General features: G+C 34.4%; 1 long non-coding RNA gene across 1 annotated transcript; it reads right to left on the reverse strand.

Annotated features, from left to right (window-relative positions):
• Positions 1–2,330: 2,330 nt before the first annotated feature.
• On the reverse strand, positions 2,331–24,032 carry LOC145680219 (uncharacterized). The gene is made up of 2 exons (XR_014130622.1): positions 23,709–24,032; positions 2,331–14,406 (listed from the first exon to the last, which is right to left on the reverse strand). It is a non-coding gene; the product is annotated as an uncharacterized LOC145680219 (long non-coding RNA).
• Between the last annotated feature and the right edge of the window lie 1,042 nt (positions 24,033–25,074).

Consider the following 25,074-nt stretch of genomic DNA (forward strand, 5'->3'; position numbering starts at 1 on the left):
CCTTAAAATTCGACTTATCAAGGTTGTATTTTTTAAACATTAGACTTATAGAGATTATTTCAACATTGAGTGTTATGGAGAGTTCAAGGGAATATGAAAAAAATTTAAGTTACCAAGTAATTCGAGATATCGATGTCCGACTGTAATCATTTGTTAAAGCAGTATTCTACCTTAAAATCCAATGAACAATTATGTGTTGTTAAAATGGTTTTGAGAATTGAAGTTTATTGGACTCAGGAACGAATTAATTCAGTTTCTACTATTTTAAACAAACATGCAAAAAGAAAAAAAAATCTTGGAACTAGAATGGTATTTTGTAATGGATTAAGTTTGGATTCCAAGGTATTCGGGGAATGTTGCTCAGTGGTAGAGTGATTACCTCTGGTGTGTGGGATCTGTGGTTCAACCCTCGGTCAAGTAAGTTTGCGGTAGACAACATCATATCCTTGAGTTTTCACAAAGTACTCCCGTTTTTCTACCACATTCTCATTCCACCAATTGTCCCCGGGTTCGATTTCCGGTGGGGACACTCGGTCGGAAAAGTGTAACAGCCTTTTCAGGCCAGTCATCTTGAGTGAGAGTTCTCCTGGATATTTCCCGTATTCACGTCAGGCAAATACGATGGTACCTAACATAATTGTCCCAGGTCGTTTCCTTCCTTCCCTTTCCTTGGTTACTGTGATCACCGAGGGACGTCATTCCTCATATACATGACGGACTAAATGGCCTTAGGTGCCGAGAGACCAGAAATCTAATTCCTAACCCTAATCATTCCACCAATTTTTCCATCATCATTCATTTGCCTTAACCATCCGTCTCCCTTAGTCCAAAGGGCATATTCGTGGGATTTTAAGTGTAAAGGGCAGTATCCACAGAGAATTTATTAATCACGCAATTAGGTAGTATCGTATTAGCTCGGTACTAAGGAGAGTGTACTTTTTTCGCATTCCGAGTCTGCTTGGAGTTGAGTTAATAAGTTGATTTGGATATGATTAACTAATATAACCGCAATACCTCGAGTAAGAAAAATAAATGTGGCAACTACGGAAAACTAGACATGCGCATGTGTAGCCTGTAAAAATCAAGGATGTTATAAAATAGAGTATCTGCCGATATGTATCTTTATCAAGGATGTTATAAATAGAGGATCTGCCCATAAGTATCTTCATCCTATTAAATTGATGAAGTCTAAAAACAATCGAGCATCGGCACGTCTGATTGGCTACTCTCGTTTCTGCCATCGTCTGATTGGCTACTTTCGTTTCCGCGATGATTGTTGGCTCAAAACATTGCCATCCTATTGGGCGGAGTGGGCAGAGTAGGGCTGGCGAAACTGTGACGTATCGCTTCAAGATTTTGTTGTAAGGGCAGATTCTCTGTTTTATAAGATCCTTGGTAAAAATGAAAATATATGAATTACGAAATTCGAAGTTTTCGTTGTGGTTTGACATGGCAACAACTTATAAAATAGTAACGAAATCGAATTATAATTAACGTATTTATTTCTGAGGGATGTTTTTACGAGGGGAATAAGCAGAAGTTAATTGATAATAGCAACAATAGAAGGATTATGTTGTGATTATAAGGGATGATAATTTATAGATTTATGTTGTATGTATTCCTTCAGAATACTGAAAATTTTCTACTCATCTCTCACTGTTCATTTTAAGAAACAGTTCCGCTATTATAGATGGCTCGGCTTAATAACTGCTTCATAGTTAACTCACCCAAGAAGGTGAAAGGAAAGAAAGAAAGACAAGTAGTTATTCTCATAATGTAAGCTATTGGCTAAACTAGTGTATCGTCTGCTCTAAATTAATTAGTCACATGCGATTAACTTAATCAACTACTACATGCTAATCAGATTCTGAATACACTTCTGATAACCAACCATGCCTTAATCAAACCCTTATGGGGCGTTTACACTTAGTCGATTTGCGTTCGATTCAGTTGAATTGACGTCACTTTCAACTTAATCGACCGTGTAAACGGAACTTCAACTTAATCGCTTGTTGATCGAAGGCGACTAATCGACAGGCAACTGAATTGAAAGACGTTCTATTTTCTGTGGTTGAAATAATTGAACACATCCATCGATCTGATTCGGCCTAGTTGCTTCGATTTAGTGGCAAATGCAGCGAGTCGATTTAGTCGTGCGACTAAATCGATTTAGTCGTGCGACTAAATCGACCAAGTGTAAACGCCCCATAAGTATGACTCTAATCATACAAAGAAACAACTCTGTATAAGGTCCAAAGATTCTAATGTATCAATGTGTAACATATGCAATATTAACTGCAAGCAAGGAGTTGAAACAAGAAAACATACAGTAGAAGATTATATTTTATTTATTTATTTATTTATCCGTTACTTTCAAGTACAAATTAGCTTCTATCATTACAAGTTACAACAATGTATTTTACTACAAAGCAATACATCTTGAAAAATTACAATCATTAGAGACTAAAATCATTTTTAAAATGATTAGTAGAAATCGTACAAATTTTTAACTGAACTACTAACATAATACACTGGAAGACACAGATTTGTTGTTTACTCCATTTAATAAGTACACTGCAAATAATTCGTAAATACAAAAAAGAACCTTTCTTAAGAATAAACAATTTGTTAAACTATGATAGTGAGCTATATTATTACGATATTCTTAATGAAATACCAATCAGTAAATCCGTTTAGATAAAAATGATATTATAATCTAGGTAATTTAGATTAAAAGTGATCTAGCTAATCACATAATATATGGAATTAACAACATTAAAAAATCAATGGCATTACTGGTGTATCGCCGGACCACATGAAAATCGAAAAAAAATGAATATTATTTAGTTGCTACCGAGGAGCGTATCCAGGGGGGTCTGGGGGGCTAAATTTTTGCTGGCCCCCTAAAAGTTTTACCGTAGGCTTGCAAAAGAACTATAATATGGTGATGAACTATCATATGGTTGGATCTGGTCCCCCTAATTTCAGCCGGGCCCCCCTAAGTTTTTGGGCTGGCTACGGGCCTGTTGCTACCCCAAATACTTGGTTGTGACCCTGGCTCAGTTGGTAGTAATTATTGTTCGAAATAGAGTGTGGACGTATGGCATAAGAACTAGCCCATAAAACATGCACCAACTTTTGCTGGGTGGCCACTAAAAAGCACGAATACTATCTAATCGATTCAGGACAGGAGCGCAGCAGGGGAGCCCGAGTGTTAGCGAGGGAGTGCGTCAGTAGGCAGCAGGCGCATCAGCGGCGGTGGATATATGCTTTAAGGCTAGTTTTAAAGCTAAATTCCAATCAGCATTATGGGAAAAATATTTTTTCCTTTTCACAATTACGGACTATTAAATTTAAAGTCACAGCTCTAGGACCAAGTTGACTATACTATCAATTTCGTTGCATGTCAAAAACTTGTTTTAAGTATTACATAAAACGCATACCAATAGTTACAGCATATGCTGCAATCAAAATGGTACGGACATAAGTCCGAATTGCCTGTTATTTATTTTTTTATATCTGTCATATAATTGAAGACGAATCAAAATATATTATACCATTGTTTGGTAAAAATTTTATTGTTTAATAAATAAAAATACATTCTACTCTTCTATTACAAGGAAGAAATTGAAAATTAATGTTCACTTCCCTGAAGAAGGAAGAAGATAAAGCCCTAGTCGATAAGTACAAGGAAGCTTAGCTCTCAAAAAATTTTTTCTTAATCTTTAATTATAACAATTTTTTACATTAGACAATTTTATGTTTAATACAATCTTCAATATGTTTACAATTTAAAAATATTTGGCGCCGCTTCTTGCTTATTTCAATAAAAGTGTGAAAAACAAATCTACTTAGAATAGGCTAATCGTCCATCTTGGATCGTGTCATTTTGTGTAAAAAGTTTTAAACTGATAACAATTTTTAGTGATATAGCCGACTTGGCTGCATAAGCTGCGGTTTATAATCATAATATTCCTCACTAGAAGTTTCAACACTAGACTTCCCTGAAGTGGAATGGAGAAATACATAAAACAACTTGTTTATACTTAAATGTACCTCTACCTGAAGTACTTATGGGAGTGCGAGACTTTAACAGGTTATACCCAAGTCGAAACACAGTTGATAAAACAGCGTTTCTGTTTCAGTCGCAGATAAATTTGTTCCTACTTTGGGTTTCAGCTCTACATATGAGATAGATTCAATAACATAAAGAAACATATCATTACTTGTTACATCAATTTTTTGCTGACAGTGGGATATGAACTCACATACCTTCAGTTAAAACAAATAAAATAAATAAACGTTTCTGTACAATTTGTAATGGTCACTTTGATTTTTTAGTATTTAATTAAGTATACTACAATTCATGTTCTCAATTTTCAGGCAATTTTAATTACAAATTCCCAATTACAAGTTTGTATATACAATACTTGTTTATTTCTAGTTATACCAATACATTATGCTACAATGATTAGGTATTATAAATGTAAGGAGCATGGCATTCGGTACGTGCAAAAAATGCGCAAATATTCTAACCCTAAGATTAGCTCTAAGGTTAAGCTTAAAATACATAAATAAGCCGAATTGCACAAATTATTACATATAAGTTGTGGATATGGGTGCAATGGTGTTCTAATGAACCTAGGCCCAGAACATACATAAAAACTAAATTGCAAAACATGTCTCAACTTCTAGTTGAAATCTACGTAGCTACATATAAGTTGAAAGTTTTGTTCTATTAACTGCCAAATATAAACTGTTATAAAGTTTAAACTGAGTTTAACAATATTACCACACAAACAAAAATGTATTATTCAAGGGTTCGATGGAAACTGGAATATGCTGTTGTGATCTGGAACCCATCGCAACAGCAATACTGATAGATACCAACTGGAAAAAGTCCAATCTAAATGTATCAAATACTTGGCATACAAGAGAATTGGAATCCATCCATTTTATGAAAACTATCTACTAATAATAGACAAACTTCTGTATCCCTACACTTGATAGATTTGATTTTACTTCATAAAATAGTACAAAAACGAGTTTAATTGTACGGGTCTGATATTGACACTAAATTTTTATGTCCCGACACTTAAAACTCGTGTTGACAACTCTGGCCTGTTCTATTGAAGAAGAAGAAGAAGAAGAAAAAAAGCAGACCAACGTATCATTGAAGTCACCAATATGGAGAATATGCTCTTCTTATAACAAATTATATGTAGAAAACAAAAGACATTGACATATGTAATGTGAACTATATGTTTAAGAAAACTATCGTAAATTTATTTTGTAAATACTCCAACATTATAATTGGGATTATGCCTGCTATGTTCATGGCAAATAAATAAATCAATAAATAATAAATAAATTTCGGGGAATCTTCAAGCCTACGCTTTTTATTTTTAAATTTCTATTGGTTAGACTACTGTTCTACGCAGATTCCCGCTCTACAATGTTCTAAAAATTATTTTTTAAAATTATATTTCACAAAAATTAAAATATACAATATTATTTTTGTGTTATAACCAAATGAAATAATCATTCTTTTTTTGTAAAAAAAAATAAAAAAATGCATAGTATCAAAGGGGGTAACGGCAAAAAACAGATTCTTGTCCCTACAATGCATGATTTTTAAATTTTCTGTGAAAAAGTGGTTTCGCAAGAAGAAACAAAAATGAGTAATGAAAGTACCAGTACGCTTAATAGTGCCATCTATGTGAAAACTGTGGAATTACAACTAGCTTCGAACATTTCCAATTTGGTTCTACATGCATTAGCGTCTACATACCGTTATGTAGGAAAGCACAGATTATTTACCACTATGACCTATATCTGTCCCACTATGCATTGTAGGGTTAAATAAGACGTTTCACTAATCAGAGTTCAGATGATACTAGCAAGGTTTAAACACGCCTTTGTGTACTGTAAAAGTGAGTACTCTATCATAATAGCGCAGACAGTAGGTTTAATAGGGAAAAACGGTCAACCAGCAAATTTGCAACGCTGGGCCTATGTTGTATTTATCTGTTTTGCCAACCATTTTTTAACTAACGTAACCTAGTATTATTTTACAAATAATTAGTGCTATTTTTTTTTAATATCATTAGAATGAACATAAAATGACATTTTAAAAAACAGCATTTAGTATTAGTAGTAAATGTGACACAATTTAATTAATAAGACCTAAATATTATATATAACATTATATTATAATTGTTATTACAATTTTAAGCAAATGTTACAAAAAAAGCAGAAAACAACTATTCTGTACGTTGCATTGGTATGGCACATGAATTCTTAATAATTATAATTTTCCTTATTTATTTACTTGACATATTTTGTGTAAAACAAGCATCCCAATATATACAAAATAATATTTAAGCATAAGTACTTGTATGTTAAAAAATATTATTACAACTTTTCATAATATGTATACCGATATATAATTTACTAAATATTTTCTCTGATTTATTTACAATAATACTAATACTATTTTGTTTATTAAAATATACATTTAACAGATTGACTGCCAATGTGATTTAAGGGTACTGGTTCCAGGAGGCCATAATTTTTTTTCTGACCTTTGGCTCGATTATGGATAGTAATATCACATTTTTGTCGCGATATTTTGTTTCGAAAATGTACCAATGGGAGCCGAGCACCATATGTGATGCTCATGGTCTCACAGTAATTTGTGTCAATGAGCATCATATAAGTAGTCAAGAACTTGGATAGTTTAGTAATATGTGATATCAAACATGAGCATTATATATGGTGCTCATGGCCCCACAGACAAATAAGCCGAGCACCACATATGATGTTCATGGCAGTCAACCTGTATGCTGGTAAACAGTTTAGTGTATTCTATATATAAAAACATTCTTTCTATTAAAAAACAAAAATAAACTGTGAATTACAAATACTGTAAGAATGGTTATAATTTCGTCACATGTAAATACAGTTTTACCTCGACCTACGAGAGTAACAATTAGTCTAAGGTACGGGACAAAAATGTTAGTTAAAGCATGTATACCAACTTTACGATAGAATAGTTTACTGAACTAACCAACATGAGACTTACAAGAAAAATCTTCTAACAAACATATTCATCATACGAACACTTCAGTAAGGCGAAAACATCTTAAAAGAGGGACGTCCTCTAATGGAAGGTAATTTTCCTTTTTGTCCTTCCATTCCTTATAGTATACTTAAGTTGAAGCACATGAGTCTTCACAAAAGTAAAATACAGTTTTATCTACCTCTATGCATACAATGCAATGGTTCAATTATTAGATTGATTTGGCTTTTGTAATGTACTGTCTTTATCCTTGTAATACATTTGTAAGGAAAATTACTTTTCTTCTGCATAAAATACCATGTTAATTGATTTTTATGCTAATATTTTTAGGATTAGAACCAAGAGTAAAAGTGGATCTGAAAAGGTATGGGGGAGATATGACGTCACGACGTCCCCCATTCCAACCTTTGCCCATTGTAATCTTTTTAGGAAGTAGGGAGACGCCACAGATATATTTGGAAGTGAAGTAACAACGTTCCCCGCGTTACCCCTCACTTTTACTCCGGGTTAGAACAAATTAAAGAGGCATTGTCATTACTTTCAATGGGAAATGTCGATTCGAAATATAAGATTGTCATCACGCAAGTAGCTTTCAGGAAGTAGTTTGGTTCGAAGATCGAGATACTACTGAACAGTAATTAATAAATTTAGTTCTATAACTATAGACCCATTTAACTTAGCACATTTTGAGAAATCCGATTAAAACAAGGCTGTTCGTAAGACGGAAGAATTAGGAATCAATATCGCTCGAAATTCTCAATTTTATACATTGGATATAATGCATCTCAGATCTCTCTAATCTATCTTTTTTTTCCATAGACAATAATGACCATTTCCTATTTGATTCTGGGTACTTTCCTAGATTCACATATGGAATATCTTGCTTGTCACAAACGATTTTTTCCTACTTGTATGCTTCGCATTAATATGACGTACAAAGCTTATTGTGTATACACTATTACAGTTACTATAAAATTATTTTACCTTTTTTTTTTTTTTTACCGTTGAATTGAAATCTACAAAGTCCGTCAAAAAATGTATTCAGAATTTAATAATTTATGTATCTGTGTATTGCTATCAAAATTGAATCAAATTATCATTAAATGTATAAGTAGTATGGTGTTTTCTCTACAGATGTCACTACTCTCGCGACTGTACTATGTGGCATATGATAATGAAACAAAATTACGCACGCTTGACAATTGAGGAGCGAAAGGCCAGCTCAAACTGGTATTTCATGCTAACTTTACTTTTTTCCGGGGGAAGGGGGGCTTGAAGGATAACGTATGCTGCAAGAAACAGGCTGAAAGAAATTCCTGAAGAAATTACAGCGGTGTGTATAGCAATGTCTTACAACACTGACCGACGTAACTCAAGCAACCGCCTGCTGTTGTGATTTGTGTCTGGCCGCCAACGATAACCACTTGGAGGACCTTAAGTAATTGTATACACTTATAGGGATGTTCAGATCCGGATCCTGAAATGCCTGGGTCCCGGATAATACTGGATCCGAATACCTAATTCTCAGTTTCAGGGCTGGATACCTGATTCTTAGTTCCACAATCGAATACTCGATTCTAAGTTTTGGAACACTGATACCTGGTTTTCGCTTCAGGAACCGGATACCCGAATCTCGATTCTGGAACTTGGTACTACGATTTTGTGTTCTGAATCCGGATACTCGGTTTTGGATGCGCATACTTCATTATCAACTCTGCAACCAGGTACATGATTTTCGTTTCTGGAATTGGGTATCTGATTCCTGGTTCTGGAACTAAGTACCTGATTCTGGGTTCTGGAACCTGATAGCTATCCGATTCTCGCTGGATCCGGAACCGGATAGCATGAATCCGAAATTTTATGGCCTTCCTTACTTTGCAAGTGAGGGAAACTCTTATTGTTCTTTATTGCAGTGGTTCGTAACCGGTTTTGACCGACGACACGCTTTACCGGATAGACACATCATCACGGCACACTTGTATGATTTTATGTATTAATATAAATTACAATAATATTAGCCTCTAAATTTCTATGAAGTAGTAACTATGTAATATTGAGCATTGTTGTTCCTGCTGGAGGCTTCGACTGGTAAAATTTGTCTCAAAATATATTTTAACAAATTATTAAAAAATTCATATTTTTTTAAAAAAAAAAGTTCCAAAATTTCGTGACACCTGTTGGAATCTCTGCTTTATTGTAATATTATTATACTTATGATGTATAACAAAGTTGAGCAATAACAATTTTTTTTGACGAACTCTGTATATTATAACTCTGGTATACTTTTCTTTTCTTTTTTCTCTTTTTTTTTTAATTTTCTAAAATTGTTATGGGGAAAAATTAATAACAAATCATATTTAAAATGAAAACAAAACTGAACAAAAAATTTACAAAATCAAAACATATCAAAAAGAAAACAAACTAAAAGAAGAAAGTAAACATACTTAAAAACTGTAGAAATCAAAAAAAAAGTAAATAAATAACACAAGGTAATACTTGTATTTGTTGAATAGTAAATGAAATGAAATCTTTGAGCTCAACGTTCCACGTAATACCCTTTAGGCTAAGGAAGACAATGATTAAGGCAACTGAATGATAATGGAAGAATTGGTGGAATGCGAATGTAGAAGGAAACGGGAGTACCCCGAGAAAATCCTTTAATAGGATGTTGTCAATCCCAAACTGACTTGGCGGGGATCGAACAGGAACCCCACGCACCCGTGGTAAGCGCTCTACCACTGAGCCACCGTGCCGCCTCGAATGGTAATTAAAGTAAGGTAGAAGCTTAAGAAGGTATGGACAGTACTATTTCACTAATATTTGAAAAATAGTTCAGATGGAACAGAAGCGTCCATTGGAACTCAAGGAATATTAATCTGAGAAACTCGGGATCCCCACGGAAATCCCGTTTTTGCCAGACGATCCCTTGACATCCTATTGAAGCCAAGAAATCCACGCACGTCCTGGAAGCGGAACTTCATGTAGGATACCAGCAGGGGATTTCTGGATACCAACGGGACAACTTTTGGATAGCCAAATATAGACACATGACAGGCAAACCCGACTGAAATTCCTAGGTTATTTCCGTTATTCTTGAAGTATTACTACAAGCCTGAATGCCTCGGGACAGATATGGGACATTGAAACAACGTTCTGCTATCTGGTAGAAGAAGCAATTGAACCGGTTCCTTTCTTCCTTCCATTTAAGGGTGTCTAGAGCGGGTTACATGTTGAAGCTTGGGGCCAGGCCCGCAACCAAAGAGATGCTAGAGGGACCTAGCCCTCTAAACTTTTCGTGGTTCCTGCAGACCTTAACACAAAATGCTATTATTAATACAAAAACACAATTTAGCTATTGGTAAGAGGTTTAATGACTTGGCTCCCCTAACATATTCATGGCCCTCCCCAAACCTCTGTGGCTGGTTGCGGGCCTGCTTGGAGCCATTAGTTTTTTTTTCAGAGGGATATAATTTTTCATTCAAGATGACAGACGCTAACTTTATTTATACCATAATGATATTTTCAAAAATGTCAACTACGAAATGAACGTAACATTTTAAAATGATTAATTGTTTATACCAAATATGTCTTCTCTTTCGATTAGAAGGAAAAAATTGAAAGGCAGGAGACGTAAACGAATCCTGTTTGAAAAGAAAAGGGCACAGCTAGCAATGAAATAGCCTCTTATATGTTTGCTATGCAAATCAGCGTAAGAACTTATCTTTTCCTTGGGGGGAAGGGACGGAAAAGGGACTGCACAAACATTTCACATTTTTTTTTTTTAAGAGAGAGAGAATTATAAATTTGTGTGGGTTGCGCCCAAAACACTTAGAGCGGGATAAACACCACTACTTTCTTCAGACCCTACATTAAACACTCTTGAATTTAAATCTCAGGCAAGCGTAAAAGGCACTTCATCTTCAATTGTCTTATTACGTATCCCATAACAATCACAAATTATCAATAGTTGAAACTAATTATTTTATTAATTTTCCTTTGTTATTATATAATCTATACCCACCCCAGAGATTACTTTTCGTACAGTATTATGATTTTCTGTAATATTTATTGGTTTTGACTTGAATCAAATTTTATAAAGGTCATAATTGTTTGATTTTTATCCTCAGATTAGGATTCTTCATAAATCTGGTACACTTCGTACTTTCACTAGTGATTGCTTAATACAACAGAAAAAAACTTATTTTCACACTGAACAATATGAATTCAAAACAAAAAATCAAACTCGAATTTGTTCCAGCGCTTCTTCATTACCAAATAGTAAACACCAAGAAAAATGCATCTAAGTAAATCATCAGATACATATTAAATTGTCACAAATTATATAATACATATTCATGTTTCATTTAAAATACTGGTAATTCAATGCACATTTTTTTGGTAAATTTTACGCACATTAACATGACACCAGTTGCGGATCCAAGGGGGCTATAGGGGCTATAGCCCCCCCTTGACGCTCAGATATACACGGGATAAAATGGGCTTTAATCCTGCTTTACACTGGATAAAGCGGTAAACTATGGTTTAGCCCCTCCCTTGATCATATCCTGGATCCACCACACCACTCTCTCTCTCTCTCTCTCTCTCTCTATATATATATATATATATATATATATATATATATATATATATCATGAAATAAACAAGAACTCGTGAAGTTAAACACCTTTTACGTTACAGAACGTTTCTTGAAATGCTCTCCAACCTCTTTTAACTTCATCAATTTTCGGAAAAGAAAATATTGGTTTTATGGTATATGGGTTTTACATATAATTTACTATGTACAGATGTCCTTCGTGAGAAACTAGTTACTCTTTTTATGAAAAAAAAATATATATATACATTTTATTTTCATCCCTTTCCCCTATGAGAGTAACATGTTACCTAAACAGCTTGGAAGGGGATAACGAACAATTATGATAACGAAGATTTTTGAACTTTACAGTAGATTTGTCCGAATTGTACAGCAAATTCTTTACAAATTTTACAATAGATTTGTTCAAATTTTATAGTAAATTTGCTCTAACTGTACGCTAAATTTGTTCAAATTTCACAACAAATTTACTCGAATTGTACACTAAATTCGTTCAAATTTCAGAATAAGCAGATTTGTTCAAATTTTGCTGTAAAAATATTTTAAATTTTTTTCAGTTTGTTTGCTGTAACTGTACGGTAAAGGTCTGTAAATTTCATAGTAAATTTGTTTGAATTTTAAACTAAGTTTGCAATAAAATGGTAAAATTTTCAATTACGTTAAGTTTCTTACTTACGTTAAAATTTTAAAACTTATGTCTCGTGAAATCTAGTTATACACCAAAGCCAGAGATATAATACTATATTCAATAACTAAAAAAATATTGAAAAATCTTTTGATATCAGTGCTAGATATTGCTTTACCGTATATCCTAGTACAAATAATATACACAATTTTTACTATCTTTTATCTTGTCTTTCTTTCTTTCCTTTCTTTTTCTTTTTTTTTTGGATTTTTTGAAAATTGTTATATAAGAAATCAATACTAAACGAACCAAGAACGTAAAGCAACACAAAAACATAAGAAAACGAAAAAACAAAAATTATATTAAAATACATTACAATGAAAAACACAAAAGAAACACAACTTTAAAAAAAACAATAAAATAAACAAATAAACGAAACTTTAAAAAAATCAGATATACAAATAATGATAATAATAATAAAGTAACAAAATAATGTTCTAAAAATATTAATATAAAAATTTTCCTCCGTATTGTCTTTCGTCTTTCAAAGCGTCGAGTATGAACGTAATATTTACATGTCCCATTATTTTTAATATTTGTTTGTGAATACATTTAACAAACAATACATACATTACTCAGAAAATTATAATTTTAAGTCAATAAATAAAAGAAAAGTAACCTTGGAAGATATTTTAATTTGTCCTCAGCAGAGTATGTATGTTTCATGTCTTCTGTTTATAACTATTTTTTGAAATAATAAGTTAAACTATAACTTTTATGCAAAAAAAGAACTAAGCGCCATTTTCAATTATTTGAGAAAATAAAGTATGAAGTTTGATGACTTAACAACATTGTAGCCATCACCTGAATTCCAATGTTCTCGTTCACAAAGAGATATTGTTGTTGTCTTCTGTTCATTTAGTTTCATTCCCCTCTCCTATTATGTTCCCCCTCTCCTATTACGTTTATCAGGAACCAGTTGTTGATGCATTTACAGTACAATTTCGTTTATCCGGACTAATTGGGACCAAAGACAATCCGGAAAATCGAAGATCTGGATAATCCGGATAATATGGGTGATACGCACAACAAATCCTTAAATAAGCAGACTTCCTGTTTATTACGTTAACTTTTCACATCATTTCTTAACAAAGCATTAGTCCCCTGTTTTCTGTTTCGAACACGTGTGGCGTTTGAATAAAGCAAACACTTTATCATTAATAGCTCAGCTGGAGTGGTGTCGGGCTGACACTTCAAGTACGCCATGATGCTTGTCGGCTGGTGCGCAGCACCTGCATCTGTCGACAGCTGTTCTCTGGAGTGTCTACAAATCTGATCCGGATTATCCTGAGATTCGGATAAACGAGATGGTACTGTACTTGTATTTTCTAATTTTGGCGCTTAGTTCGTTTTTCTACAATACGACACAATTACATTTTGCAATAAAAGTAGTTATTAATGTGTCGAACACATTACGGTCTTATTTTCTGATTGCAGGACAAAAAAAAAAAAAAAAAGTTGGTATGCACAGACCATTGGGTTGGGTACTATATTCTCCTCCCCTCAATCCTAATAATTTGAGAAACAAACCTGAGAAAATTTAGGATTTTCACTATCTTCGGGAGACAGGACAACCACTCTAACAGCCGCTCTGGATCGTCAAGTGATGTGCAGAATTCAAGGAATCAAGGAGCGTTTTAAGAATCCGTGTTGAGATTAGTGTTGTACAGGTGGAGCAGCTGTTGGATGAAGATAACGTGACGTTCATCAGGCATTATAGCCAGATACCCTGGAGCACAATTTCATTTCAATAATTTGAGTTTAATTAAATAAAATAAACTAGCTAACACTGATTACTTTGTTACAATTTGAAGAGTCTCTGTTGAAAGATTTAAAAAAATGTATATGTAGTCCAATTGTTGAAGAACGAAAATAAATAAATACCTTCCCTGACCTATTGAGTTGATTCATTGTATTTTCTTTTACATGAATATTCCTTTCAGCTGTGTGACAACTCGACGCTTTGATCTGGTAGTTCATAGATTCATTGCATAGTTCGTGTATCAGGCATATGTATGATGGAAATCCCTGTAAATAGAAAAATAAGTTTAAAGAAAATCGTTTTTAAACTCGTACTTCATCAGCTTTTACAGTATATATATATATATATATATATATATATATATATATATATATATATATATATATATATATATATATATATATATATATATATATATATATTAAGAATAATAACTTGGTTTAACACATACAATCTTAAACTCGAGTAGGACTTATTGTATTGTATACCTTATTAGTACAAATCTAGGTCTGATCTTACAGATGAGTCTTTCAGTTACGGTTAGTGGTTAGTTCTCGGTTAACTGAAACTCTTATTCAGACCAGCATAAAGAAAAAAGTACTTTTCTGATATTTAACGATGAAATTGTGACTGTCTTCTAGGCTGGAAGACTGTTTCAAACTGCACTGTATCAATATATATATACAGGGTGTTTCAAAACAACACCGACAATGTTTGGGAGGTGATTCCTGACACCAAGATAAGACAAAAAGTATAGACCAACCTGGGTGCACAAATGGTTCCTTTCGGAGTTACAGGCTGCCTAAAACATGAAAAAGAGAACTTTAAAAGTCTATATGTCCAATACTGTGGGACCTACCCTAGTCGAGTCAGGACTTCACTTAAGAATTATTATGTGTCTTATCCAAATATCCATGTTTCAGAATCCTGCGGTACTCTGCAAGAGTTTTTACAGAGGTGGTTGGTGATTACTTCAAATTATATGCCCTTGGCGAAACTCCCTCTATAAAAAAAAATAAATAAAATAAAATAAAAAAAATTGTTGCGTGAGTATCGTAGGATTCTGAAACATATATTCTTGGATAGGACACATATATATGGCCGGATTTAGGAGAGTGCACATACACGTCCTTCAGTGTAAATATACACTATCTAAAATAAGAACCTAGCAGGAAAAAAAACAACATTTTCCGAAACTTTCTTCTGCCATGTGTCCGTTTTGCAAAAGCAATAGTTTGAGTTGATTTTCTGAAGGTTGAAGGAAAAGGATTCATTGAATAAAGTAATATTCCTCATTCACATCACTGATGCCTAAAGCCATTTAAAAACTTAAAAATGTAGTCGGTTGTTATTACTGCACCCTCCTTCAAGAAATCCTGGATCCGGCTCTATATATATATATATAAACGCTTTTTAAACATTTTCCTTGTTGTCTTTTTTAAATTGTAAGTGAAAAAAAATAAAAATATATTTCATCCATTCTTATACTAATTATACCAAAGATATCAACAATAAGTATTTTTTATCAGGGCAAGTCAAAAAGATGGACGCGATTTCAGAAATTTATTCTGTAAAATCTAATAAACATTTGAAACATGCGTTCCGAAAGGTTAACTCTCAAAGTTCAGTTTCTCTTCAGTTTCAGATTTATCTTAATATTGTCCTCCCATCTGCACCTAGGTCTTCCTAATGGCCGTTTTCCGATTGGTTTTCCAGTTAAGACTTTGAAAGCGTTCCTACTTTCTTCCATTCTGGCTATATGGCCTGCCCACCTAAGCCTCCGAGACTTGATGACTCTAACAATGTCTGGTAAACGATATATAAGTTATGTAGTTCCTCGTTATGAAGTTTCCGCCATTTTCCATTCCCGTTCCTCTTGGGTCAGAATATTCATCCCAGGATTTCATTCTCAAATATTTTCAGTCTGCGTTCTTTCCTCAGAGTAAGCGACCATGTTTCACTACCATGCAAGGTAACAGGGATGATTATCGTTTTATATATTTTAAGCAACACATTCCTCGACTGAATTCGCGACATTATATTTCACCCTACTCGCACTATCTTTTCAGTAATGAAATTTTTACAAATGGCAAGGTACTTTACATAATTGAAAATAATAAATATTATCGATTAGAAATAATACTACGAAGAACATTTTCTTTGTAGTTTAGTGTCCCTTTTCAGCATGGATTTCTATGATACGTAAACCTATAATTTAAGGTGGAATCCGAATTACCGTAATACATTCAATGCTCTTACATCGGGAATCGAACTCAGAACCCCATGCATCAATGACGTGACTAAATGAGCAAAGAAGGCTAAGAGATTATTAATAATATTTTCTCCATTAATATTCTGATATGTTTCAAACACTTTGGTTAATAATGCATAATTTTAAATAAACTAAACACTTACTTTTCTTGAATGTCTTAGAATATTTTGGCCTCGAACAGTTATACTACATAGCTAAGATGTTTTTTTTTATAAGATTTCACAATTTGTTACATGTGATGATTTCAGATACTAGTGTTTATTTAAGTACTGAGCTAGAGACTGTGAGACAACATTTTTGTGCCGCTTGCGAGATCTATAAAATAGTATAGCAGACAAAATCACATGTCTCTTGGATGTAACTATACGGTTAACCATGAGCTAAATCCCCTTCTAGAAAATACTGTAGACACCACTGCGTTGAATGTCAAAATGGCACGCAAAATTAAAATTGTTCTACAAAAAAAATAGTTCGCTGTTGTTGATCGTATTCGATGCTGGGTAAAAATAGAATTAAAAAAATGAAATCAAATCTTTGAGTTTTACGTCCTACGATTATGCCGGTTAGGCTAAAGGAGACGGTGATGATGAGTAATGAATGAAATGGTGGAATGAAGAAAGTGGGAGGAAACGGAAGAACCCCGAGAAAACCCACGCACATGGTGCTTGTCCCTTAATAAAGGATACGTTTTTATGACATCGCCATGGATGTCACTGATATTTTGCAACAGAGTATTTTGTGATATCCCATGGATGTCACTGGTATTTTGCAACAGAGTATTTTATGATATCTACATGGATATCACTGGTATTTTGCAACGGAGTATTTTGTGATATCCACATGGATGTCACTGGTATTTTGGAACAGAGTATTTTATGATATCCACATGGATGTCACTGGTATTTTGCAACGGAGTATTTTATGTTATCCACATGGATGTCACTGATATTTTGCAACGGAGTATTTTATGATATCCACATGGATGTCACTGATATTTTGCAACAGAGTATTTTATGATATCCACATGGATGTCACTGATATTTTGCAACAGAGTATTTTATGATATCCACATGGATGTCACTGATATTTTGCAACAGAGTATTTTATGATATCCACATGGATGTCACTGATATTTTGCAACGGAGTATTTTATGATATCCACATGGATGTCACTGATATTTTGCAACAGAGTATTTTATGATATCCACATGGATGTCACTGATATTTTGCAACAGAGTATTTTATGATATCTACATGGATGCCACTGGTATTTTGCAACGGAGTATTTTATGATATCCACATGGATGTCACTGGTATTTTGCAATAGAGTATTTTATGATATCTGCATGGATGTCACTAGTATTTTGCAACATAATATTTTATGCTATCCACATGGATGTCATTGGTATTTTGCAACAGAGTATTTTATGATATCCACATGGATATCACTGGTATTTTGCAACAGAGTATTTTATGATATCCCCACATGGATGTCTGGTATTTTTCAACAGAGTATTTTATAATATCCACATGGATGTCACTGGTATTTTGCAACAGAGTATTTTATGATATCTACATGGATGCCACTGGTATTTTGCAACGGAGTATTTTATGATATCCCAATGGATGTCACTGGTATTTTGCAACGGGGAATTTTATGATATCCACATGGATGTCACTGGTACTTTACAACTGGTATTTTATGATATCCACATGGATGTCACTGGTATTTTGCAACTGGTATATTATATCCTCATGGATGTCACTGGTATTTTGCAACAGAGTACTTTATGATATCCACATAGATGTAACCTGAACGCAAGGGGTTAATTGCGTTTAACTGTAAAAAGATTTGTCCAAAGATGAGACATATACGTACAAGTCGGTTAATTTTATTGAGATGAATAAAATTATATTTTATTAGATTAGATTAGATTTTGATGTCCCTTTCAGTAGTGAAGCTATTTGAGACGTGAACCTACAGCTTAACATGGGAATCAAACTCAGGTCTTCAGCGTCAAATACGCAAACGCTGAACATATTGCTACAATTTAGCTCACAAAATGATAGACTTAAGCGAAAAAAAATCGTTTATGTTTTTCTAGGAAATATAAAAAACAAATCTTTTCTAAAGTTTCAAGTAACAGTGTCCCGTGTGCACCACGCGAAGGAGTTTGGTTTGTATAGTGTGCTATTTTCTCAGTTATTATTTAAGTCGGTAGTGATGCGAGATTTGTACCAATTCCGTTTCTAGTAAAGAGATTACAGTGGAGATAGAATATATTCTTGAGATGCCTAAGCAATTGCAAGAAACAGGTTCTCGCTATCTATTATCGTTTTCACTCTGTACCAATCAAATTTAAACCGGAAGTGGTTGATTTCCGAAAGTTACGGTTTGAGTAGGGAGATTAGAGTGGAAATGGAATATATTCTTGGGATACTTAATTGATTACAGAAAACCTGTTCTCGCTATCTGTTATCATTTCTAGTTTATAACAATTAAGGTTAAAGCCATAAGTCGTTGATTTCTTTACCACTTCCGGTTTGAATGGGGGATTAAGGGAGAAGATAGTACCTATTTTTAGAACGCTAAATCGACTCCATAAAACTTCTTCTCACTATCTCTTACTGCTTTCGCTCTATGCAGATCAATATTATAAAGAGAGGTGGATCCAGGGGGGAGATAAGAACTTTCTTATTTTGTATATAAATAAAATTCATCCCAAAGTTTGGAGCTCTTAAAAGTAGCTCTAAGTGGCATTATTACAACCCATCGCCCTCCCCCAGAAGTCCGCCCCTGATTAAAAACAATAAAAGATATCTTTGAGTTTAACGTCCCACGTTTTTTGCTTTAGGCTAAGATAGACGATGATTAAAGCAAGTGAATGATGATAGAAGAATTGGTGAAATGAGAGTGTATGAGAAAACCCGAGCAACCTGAGAAAACCCACGGACACGATGTTGTCTAGCACATGTCCACCACAAAATCTGCTTGGCAAGGGATAGAACCAAGGACTCCACACACCAAGAGCCATCATGCCTTGTAACAACGCACTTTAGTGAACGCTCACAACTTCCCGACCCACTTAGCTTAGATTAAATTAGAACTAAGCACTCTTATTGATAGTGTTGTCCAAGAGGCGAGAAGTACATTTTTTAAATTCGTGACAAGACGAGGAACTTGTCAATTTTAGTCTTGTTTTTGAGACGGGATAAGTAATCTCAAAGACCTTGCTTGGAACAATAGTTCAACCAAAAACTTAAATCTCAAACCCTGTTTTAGTGTTACAGTATAAAAACTGTAAATTGATTGCGCAACTTGGTCGCTTACTTTGAGATAAGAACGCAGACTGAAAGTATTTGAGAAAAAAAATCCTCTTGAGTCGGATATTCGGACCCAAGAGGAACGGAATTGGAAATGGCGGAAACTTTATAACGAGGAACTGCATAATTTTTTACCGTTTACCAAACATTATTAGGGTCATCAAGTCTAGGAAGCTCAGGTGGGCAGGTCATATAGCCAGAATGGAAGAAAGTAGAAACGCTTTCAAAGTCTCAACTGGAAGACCAATCGGAAAACGACCATTAGGAAGACCTAGGCGCAGATGGGGGGACAATATTAAGATGCCTCTCTCACAGAAATAAGAATACAAAGTAGAAACTGGATCCAGTTGGCTAAGGATACGAGTCAATGGAGAGCTCTTGTGAACGCGGTAATCTTCGGGTTCCATGAACCACAGAGTTAGAGTTAATTTAGTTTAATTTGATAAAGTAATTGTACAAACACAATAAAAAAGCATTTTTCAATCCATTCTTCAAGATATGGAAGTTACTTTACAGTATACTCTAATAATAAATATGGTTTAAATGTTGTTATCTTTTCATGGATTCTCTTGTGACGTGGAAAGATTCTGATAACTCCTAGATGAAATTAAGAAAAAAAATAACCAGGGCGTCAATTGTGTACAGTAAAACCTCGTTAATCCGATCCGGTTAATCCGATTAATGAAAGTCCAGATTAACTGAAATAATCTAAAAGATGTTCACTATAGTGCACGTAAGGGGAAAGGCCTAAATATACAACAGTATTGAGTTATACCGTCACGGAGTTACGTCGTGATAAATGCGACGATTGTTGACTCTAGTCACATTTAAAACTTTCCATTCTACCCTTATTTCGTCACTGCGCCTCGAGGAACCACTATGTGACATTTTTTTTTTTGTCGAAAATGAGTTATGCCATGCAAATAAACCTGAAAGCTGTCAGGCAGCGTCCTTTATAATGTGATAAGTGAATATTCAATTGTTTCGCCACAACAATGAAATAAATAATAGATTGAAATTAAAGGCTTCAGGTTCTCATCACGTACATATTGATTAATGTATACAAATCCTCTATGTGGTTGTAAAGGCGCAAAAGGTAAACTAACATGTGCTACGTAAACACAAAATAATAATGTAATATTGTTAATGTTCAGTCCATAATATACATAGAACCAATTTTATTGTATTTTTCATGTGTTTACGTGTATATCTGCTAACATTTTAAGACTCTGTAATGTGTTTTGCTTCTCCTGAAAAGTTGTGGTTTTAACACATAGCGGTTCTTCGAGGCGCAGCGACGATTTTTGGGCTGTCAGGATTAGCCGAGGTCTGCCTTATCGGAATCTAGAGTAAGGAGATTTTACTGTACATAAAATTACAAAACGTGACGAGACGATTTTTTTTTTTTTTTGAGAATCAAGACGACACTAGAAAGAATTATTCAAGTATAGAGACGAGAATTAAATTTACGAGACGGGACTAGTGTTGTGAAGGCCTGAAAAAAAAAACGGAACTTTTTGGGTTAAAAAAAGTTTCGAGTTGATTTTAAGTTTAACGTCCTGTTCGGCAGCGAGGCTACATGAGAGGTGAACATACTGATTAAAGTAGAATACGAACCATGAGCTTCCGCCGGGAATCGAACCCGGGTCTCCCACTTCAAAAGCAAAAAAAGAAGTTTTATTCCCGAGCTTGGGGGAAAAAAGAAAAAAATTGGAAAAATGTGGATGTTCGAATATTTTACTATATTATGCTTTTAAAATGACAACTATTTTATATTTACTAGTTTACAGTTAAGACCATTGACTACTTATATTTCTTATATTAGAATAGGGAAATTTCGTGGCAACAAATATATGTGCACCACTCCTTTAAAGTTAGCACCGTGATAGAATGAAGTAATGGCTACAAAGGAAACTAAATTATAATCCTAGTTAGATTAATTAATATAGACGCATTTACATTATCTTAAGGGCACTCCTATGAATCCAGCTTGATGGCAGGGAAATGTTAGAATAACGGGCTGAGATTCATTTTAGTTAATATGTTAAAATCAAATATATAATTTTATAGAAATATCTTCCTTCTGCTGTGTAAAATTTTCGGAAATTTTGAATCCATTAGAAAAAAATTCTTTTTGTTCGGAAATATTGGCCCTATTTGTTGCAACAGAAACGCTTCACGATAGTAGACTTGTATGTAACTATAACAGTTATGTAATTAATGCACATTCACGAATAAACGAGTAAAAAGCATGTAAAGGAAATGAGTGAAGGCTATTAATTTTAAAGAGAATTTGCAACAGTTTTGTATTCGACTGCTTTTTTTTTTTTTTTTTTTTTTTAAGGTATTAGCAATATTGAAATTTCTCACACGTTACATTTTTCACACGTTCAAAAAGCAGAAAAAAACTGTTCCCTTACAAGTAAAATTAACCTAATATGTACAAGGGTTATTTGTTCTTTTCCCAATTTTCCAAAACAGAAAAAAAAGTTTTTTTTGCCAACAAGATAAAAAATTCCGGAAATTTTACAACACTAGACGAGACACTAATTGTTTCGTTTCGTGGGTAATAATAGTTGCTGCGGTTGTAAGCATTAACTAGTAAAGTATGTCTCAAATTTTAATGTATTATTAAAAGCTTCATGGTATTATGTCTCGTATAAAGTCTCGTATAATAGTATTATGTCTCGTATAAAGTCTGGACTTAAGGCATTTTGCATACCATAACTTTATTTTTAAATGTCAAAATTCCGCGATACATCATATGAACTGCGCGATCCCCAGTAGGTCACGAGACAGCCGTTGAGAAACACAGGTCTACACCATCACTGCTCTATAATCTGAATCAGTGGCGGATCTAGCCTGGGGCCGGAGGGGCCTAGGCCCCCTAGTTTTTTGAACGAGAGAAATAATTGAGGCCATTATTTATACATTTTTGAAAATTTATAATAAGCGTTGCCTTTTATTCTTTACTAGCAGCGTTCACCCCGCTTCGCTGCGGTCACCCCGGAACGCAATAAACTTTGTTACTTAGATAATTTTTACTTTTTCGCTTTCAAGTGATATGATAAAAACCATAGAAGATTGCAGTAAATGTTAACATTATATCGCCTGTCATTTATGTTAACCCGCCCCGCTTCGCTGCGGTCACCCCGGAAGTTTTCGCTTTCAAGTGATATGATAAAAACCATAGTAGATTGCAGTAAATGTTAACATTATATCGCCTGTCATTTATGTTAACCCGCCGAGTGACACGGTCATGCGGGTTGCATATAAATACGTTTATTTTTACCTATGATGAACTAACAAAGGATTTGTACGTTATGGACACTTGAATGGTCAATTATCTCAAGACACTGGTAATTAAAAATTAAAGTGATATGATAAAAACCATCTAGGGTCCAAATCCTAATAACCCCCCAAAAATGAAATAAATTGGTTCAGCCGTATTAGCGTGATGAGGTAACAAAGGATTTGTGCGTTCTCTTTTATATATATAGATTGGAAAATTTTTGAAACATTAGATATATTTTCATTTGCAGTTTTTCTGTTATGCAATGTGTAAAACAATATTTGAGGTCCACAATGCCAACGTATAACCCAGGCCCGTATCCACGGGGGGGGGGCGGTTAGGGGGCCGGCCCCCCTAAACTTTGGCTGGCCCCCTAAGTTTCACGGTAGACTTGCAAATGAACTATAATATGGTGATGAAGTATAATATGATTGGGTCGCGCCCCCCTAACTTCTACCGCCCCCCCCTACATTTTTGGGCTGGCTACGGGCCTGGTCTAACTTAGCCATAATATACATCAGAAGAATGTTAAGTTGGTAACTTCTGCAGGACCCATGAAAAATTGTAAACTCATGAAATACCTATCATAGTCTGAAGTCGGACTTCCCCCCCCTAGTTTTTATCTTCTAGATCCGCCACTGACCTATACTGGAATGATTTAAAACATATAAGTTTCTTACCTATGTTCGGTTCTCCATGAGCACCTGCTGTTACCGTTGGGTGCAGTGACAATGGTTCTGGAAACTGATCTTGTCATTATGAAAGACCTGGAAACGAAGTCCATTCGAAAAACTTTGTAACTTCTAGTTGTTCTAAGTCCACCAGTTAAAACAAGAGCTTCTGATCCCAACGAAGTATCTGATGAAAATGGCAACTGAACTACTGACCTCGAGATGCATACCATAAAACTCTTTTCAACTAATCATAAGTCTTTTCACTAATTGTTAAGAGGTGAGGGAAAAAAAAGTAATAAATGAAGCACGGATCTAGCCAATCATATTCGTTTAACATGTGCACCCCACCATGGGTTGAAAGAGCAGAAGTTAATTGAAAGACTGACTGTCCCAAAGATAAGCGGGGAAGCTCAACTGGAGGTCGACAAGATGCCGGCAGCTTTAATTGGCTCAATAGATTCCCCTCATTGTTAGTAATGAAGTCAGCAGACGGTCAAACACCGGTTACTTCAATTGGGTGAAATACGTTCAATGTATTCTTCTCACACGAGAAACTATAACAACGGGATTACAATAACTTAAATATAAGGGCTCTTGATAATTTAAAAAACAAAAAAGAAAAATGAAAGATTATCATTCTCCTAATCATAACCTGTTAAGTGTGCGATGAATGATGACAGTGTTTCCATCTACAAAACACTATTACTATTTATTTATTTACTAATTGGTAACTTTGGAGTTTGATGTTCTTTTGCCGGCGATCCGAATAACATGAGACTCCCACTGGAATACGAACCCGGGGTCTTTCCAGGAGTCTCATTTCAGATTTTGCTTGGGGAGCAAGACCCCTTGATATAAGTAAAATTTCGCATTTTTCACTGATATACTATTATTCTATTGATAAAATCCATATAAATCTCAAACTCAGGGGGCAATTGCCCCTCCTTGCCCCCCCTAAATGACACCCCTGAGTCTTTCGCTTCAAAGGTATGTGTGCTGCCTATATACCCAATAACTATATATGCTAAAGAGAGCTCTAATATGACTTTCGTGACTATGTGGATAGCGTACGTACCTTTTGACGTGAGAGACCCAAGTTCGATCTCGGCGCGAGCTTATATGGATCGGATACCACGTTAAGCTGTAAGGTCCATGTCTCATATAGCCTCGTTCTGAACGCGGTACTAAACTCAAATCCAGACCAGAGTGCTCTAAAAACTTTATTTATGTATAGTACTTAAAGGGTAAATACTTACAGTTGTAAATTTTGTAAAACCCTTCACACGCACTTGCCTTTGCGAACGTAGGTTACATGCGTAAATCTTGTACTTTTTGGACTTCATGTAAGACTATAGGTAACACCCTACACAAA

The sequence above is a fragment of the Thermobia domestica genome, chromosome 3 (assembly GCF_964235325.1).
Source record: "Thermobia domestica chromosome 3, izTheDome1.hap1.1, whole genome shotgun sequence".
Lineage (NCBI taxonomy): Eukaryota > Metazoa > Arthropoda > Insecta > Zygentoma > Lepismatidae > Thermobia > Thermobia domestica.